Source organism: Myotis lucifugus, unplaced genomic scaffold, assembly GCF_000147115.1.
Source record: "Myotis lucifugus unplaced genomic scaffold, Myoluc2.0 scaffold_6, whole genome shotgun sequence".
Taxonomy (NCBI): domain Eukaryota; kingdom Metazoa; phylum Chordata; class Mammalia; order Chiroptera; family Vespertilionidae; genus Myotis; species Myotis lucifugus.
The window spans coordinates 18,922,926-18,928,063 of record NW_005871054.1 but is presented as its reverse complement, the minus strand read 5'-3'; the positions used below and the strand labels follow the sequence as shown (position 1 = coordinate 18,928,063).

The 5,138-nt window shown below is 43.8% G+C and overlaps 1 pseudogene; it reads right to left on the bottom strand.

Annotated features, from left to right (window-relative positions):
* Positions 1-4,037: 4,037 nt before the first annotated feature.
* Positions 4,038-4,706, bottom strand: LOC102417658 (annotated as a pseudogene).
* Between the last annotated feature and the right edge of the window lie 432 nt (positions 4,707-5,138).

Below are 5,138 nucleotides of genomic sequence, written 5' to 3'. Positions count from 1 at the left end.
AAAAATACTCCCAATCTCCAAAAGCTTAGGTTCCTTTAAGAATCGGATGAAAGTTCTGGGCACCTTTGCTAAAAGAAATTACATGTACATCCCCATGTAATTGGCTCGCCTCTGCTCCATGATCTTGGAAGTGTAAGAAATAACCTCATCCATAATTGTCCCAAATGAATCTGACTCAGCCTTCTACCCACCAGGTAGTTGAGAAATCCAAGTTCAATTATTTGTGATGGCCTTTCTCAGTCTTCCTCACTATTCACTTGAGATGGTACAGGAAACCTGGACCGGAAGTGTCGGGGAGAGCCTCAGGAGTTCAGTCCAATACGCTCGGGTTCGTGTCCTGCTCTCAGAGGTGCGGGAGATGATACGTGGCTAAGCTCGGGGGTCTGTGCTGAGCTCCCCACTGCAGGCTGGTGTTCAAATGCTCTCAGTGTGCAGGAAACACACCCAGCCATTCTCATGTGAGTCCCAGAAGAATTTATATGGACAACACCTCTCCCCTCATTCCCTACCCCCAGTTCTGTTCTCACCCCACCCCCCTCCACTTTCCTCTTGTCTTCACTTCCTTCCCCCTTCCAGGGTAACTCCTATCTCTGTCCTCTGCTCTCAACAAAGAAGTGGATGGAGGTGAGGTTCAGGGCAGAACCAGGTCCAGGAGCACTGAAAAGAGAAACTTGTCTATCTCTGTAGCAGGGGGAAGGGAGGAATTGCCCTTTTATTCATTTCCTACAAACAAAAACTGATTAAGGGAGGCATTAATTACCCAGTAAAATATCCCTGCTTAGATACAATATTGGATACAACTTTAGGAAGTTCCTAGTTCCCAGGACTCTCGGTTACCAACTCCTGACCTGGAGGAAGTATGAAAGCCAGTTATCACACAGGCTATCTCTACCAGCCAGTGATGCGGACACTTGACTCTTGAATGTAAAGGTCTCTCCTTAATTTAGAATCTCTATCTTATGCCTCTGGCTTCTCACTCATTAATAACAAAACTGCTTCAGTTGAAAGATAAAGTGAGGCAAGAATGCCAGGAAACAGAACCTTTGTTTTTACCACAGTGCCCAATTAATAAGCAAGCACTGGGACTTTAAAAGCAGGGTGCAGGATCTGGATTGGAGAGGTTTGAGAGACAATGCTCCCTCAAATCCCTGGATTTAGGGCCAGGATCGGGATGTTGGTGCCATTTTCTTACCATTGTCGACATCATGTCGCTATGATGGCAATACTTGTTGAATCTGTGTCAAAAGCAATCTCATTTGGTGTTTTGGCTCATGAGATGGTGACAGGTCTTGGGCAAAATACTTTGGCCAGGTGATGGCAAAGGTAAATATTCCCAGTGGTCAGATAGAGGTACAGGGACTGTGGGAGGCAGTTAGACAGACATGAGCAGAGGAAGGACAATGGGCCAGGTACAGAAGGTCACCAGAGTGGAAAGCGGGCAACCCCCACGGCCACCCCCACCCTCCCCAGCGAAGGACAAATATAGGGTGGGACCCCAGGGTGACCTTTCCTCTCCTAGCATATTGCTGGTCTTGTGGTTTGGACCCTCTGATGGTTCCTCCCTAGAAATAACATCTAGGCCTCAGTTGTATTTCAGCTCCAGGCCCAGAAAAATCTCAGGACCAGTTGCGTTGAATAATGATCCCTTCCCTGGCACTGACCGATCAATCAGTGAAGACCACAACCCTGAAAGGACACACCTGGAAAGCTGCTGAGTAGTCTATTGAGATCGTCCCCTGGGACCTCCCCTAAAATCTCCACCCTAAAAACCCTTAGGATGGAGGACCCATGTGCCCTCCCTCCGGGGAACTGGCCCTTGCCATTTCCTTCCCCTAACCGCCCCCACCAGGCGAGTCACCTTTACCTTCCTCACTCCCAAGTTCCTAGGGCCCTTCTATAACTTGTTTCCTAAGCCCATTTATTCTACAAATTACTTCTTCTACCTCTATAATTTAAAAATAAATCTTTTAAAATATGTTTTTATGATTTTTAGATAGAGAAGAAAAGAGTGGGAGAGAGAGACACATCAGTCAGCTGCCTCATGTATGCCCCCTACTGAGGATCAAACCAGCAACCCAGGCATGTGCCCTGACCAGGAATCAAACCCAGGACCTCTTGGTCCATGGGACAATGCTCAGTCACTGAGCCACACTAGTCATGGCTCAAGTTACCTCTGTAACTTTATAAATAAATGTCCTCTTATAGTTTGAGTCTTGGCTCTGAACTCTTTCTTAGCCAGAACTCAAGTACTGAGGTTGCTGAATCCAGGTCCAGTCTGACCCCACTGTCTAACATCCAGTGTTGTTCCTGCTGCCTACAATAGGACTCTCACCTTCTTATGGATAGTGAACATGCCTCTTTCATCTTTATGTACCTAGCAAACAGCACAATGGCTGGCACTTACTTTACTAATAAATAAATGTTAAATTGATCTAACTCGTCTCGTATAAACTCTGTTACAGTAGTTGGTTAGCATGAAGCGTTGGTTATATTGATCAAGTTTATAAGTATCTCCCCTTGGAAAAGGGGTATGTCTTTACATTTGCACTTGATATGTACTATGCCATCTGGAGAGCAACAAAGAAGGTCAGATCTGCTTAAATATTCAAATTAAAATTTGGGTCCCACCCTAGCTGGTCCCACCCTAGCTGGTTTGGCTCAGTGGATAGAGTGTCAGCCTGTGGACTAAAGGGTCCCAGGTTCGATTCCTGGTCACGGCACATGCCCAGGTTGTGGGCTCGATCCCCAGTAGGGGGCATGCAGGAAGCAGCCAATCAATGATTCTCTCTTATCATTGATGTTTATCTCTGTCTCTCCCTTTCTCTCAGAAATCAATAAAAATATATTTTTTAAAAAAATGACTCTAAGCCCTAACCGGTTTGACTCAGTGGATAGAGCTTCGACCTGCGGACCGAAGGGTCCCAGGTTCGATTCTGGCCAAGGGCATGTACCTTGGTTGCTGGCATATCCCCAGTAGGGGGTGTGCAGGAGGCAGCTGATCGATGTTTCTCTCTCATCGATGTTTCTAACTCTCTATCTCTCCCTTCCTCTCTGTAAAAAAATCAATAAAATATATATTTTTTAAATGACTCTAAGTCCCTATTACATTATTACACATTACTCCTACCTCTTCTATCCAGAGGATTACTCTTGTTCTTGACTCCTTCCCAGAATAAGAACTCAGATGCAGCCCCTTGGAGCTGAAGTATGTTATAACCACTGCTTCATATTTACAACTAAAACTCAACCTTGGCATTAGAGGAGGAAAGGAAGTATATCTACATTTGGGAGTATATAGTTATGATTTCTTTCATAGTGTAAAAATAACCCATACCAAGTAGGTGAATCAAGCTTGCACCCATTCTTTGTTGCCCTTCTTATGTTTGTGAGGCTGAGGTTTTATTGGAAGCCACTCTTCAAGTGAAAGCAGAATCACCTACAAAACAGCTTTCATTCATTTGCTCACCAGAAAGGAAAAATGGTATATTAATATTCCATGTATAAAATCATAACAGTGATTGCTACAAAGAAAAGTCTTGTTGGTCTTGGCATCATGTTAATAATTATGGGATATTCCTATTTGTACTAAAGTCTGTTTTTAAAATCTGATTACAGCTTTAATGAAAGAAATTTGCCACTCATGCTCTTCGTATATCTGGGGCATGTAAGAAAGTGGTCACAATATGGTCAAGTTGTCTGCCATCAATGGAAGCACAGCCAAAGGTCAATGCCGGAGTTCCTTCACTGGAATAAGTTCTGCATAAATCATGATGTGGTACAAAGCATCTCCATTTAATTGTGATGTAACTTCCACTGAAACAGACACAGTGGTGAAATGTTGCTTTTATTTTTTAGAGAAAAACAGATTATTTAGTAACAAGGAATTTAAAAAAGGAATTCTTAATTCCTTTTCTCTCTTCTGGTGACTGAACTGTGATAGTCAAATGGATAGCAACATACAAGAATTCCCTTGTAGCCCTTGATCTTTTGCAGAAATGCTAAGATGCCTGAGCTATGTGGCTTGTAATTATTATTTTCTAGACAGAAGTGCCAGCTGTTGTGCTTTCCAGTGTATCGGTGGTTGCTACATTTTCCTTCTTGTCTTTGGGTTTTATGACAGGAAACAGAAGTACTTCTTTGATGTTATCGGTGTCTGTGAGAAACATAATGGCTTGGTGGATGCCCATGCCCCAGCCAGCTGGGGGGCAGTGAAGGGAGGCGGGCAGTCCATAGTTCATGGCAGTGCAGAAGTCTTCATCTATGAACATGACCTCATCATCTCCAGCCGTCTTGGCCTTGGCCTGCTCTTCAAAAAGCTGCCACTGCCTCATGGAGTCAGTCACTCAGCTGGGTGTAGGCATTACATACTTCCTTCTTCATGACAAACAGCTCAAAGCCTCAGTCAGACCCTCTAGAGCCCAAGGGCTCATTTTCTGCAAGTGGTCACAGTTGAATGTAGGATTGATGCGTGTCATTTACAGGAAGTCCCCAACAAGTTTATCAAGGAGCCTGGCTGTGGTCCAAGGTGGAGGCATTTAACAGCTTTTGTCACATATGTATCAGGAAGAATTTTCTTCTATTTTGAAGAGGTTAGTTCTATTTTGAAGAGGATGGTAGGTAACCTTGTAACTGCCCGTAATGTTCTTCACCATCCCTGAGATCATCCCCATGATTTCCAGGATATCTCGATAGTCTGTGTAAGCCATGTAGAACTCACAGGTGGCGAACTCATGATTATGAGTCAAATTGATTCCTTCATTCTGGAAGTGGTGTCCAAATTTGTGAACTTGTCCATGCCATCAACCACCAGCATCTTATGGTAGAGCTCTGGAGCAATTCTCACGTATACTAATTTATGTCCTATTCATTGTGGTAGGTGATGAATGGTTTGGCTACAGCTTCCCCTGGGATGAAAGAAATACGTATGCTTTTCACCCATAATCTATTGGCCAGAACTCAGTCACATGCTCCTAATTTATTTGCAAAGGCAGCTGGAATATGTGGTATTCCTCTGTTCCCAGGAGGAAGAAATGGAATGGATGAGCATCTAGCCGATTTCTGCCAAATCTCATATTCATTTTAGGGCTTTTCTTTCTCTTGTCTTTAAATCTGTTTTGAAACACTTTAGTCCCTGGGAT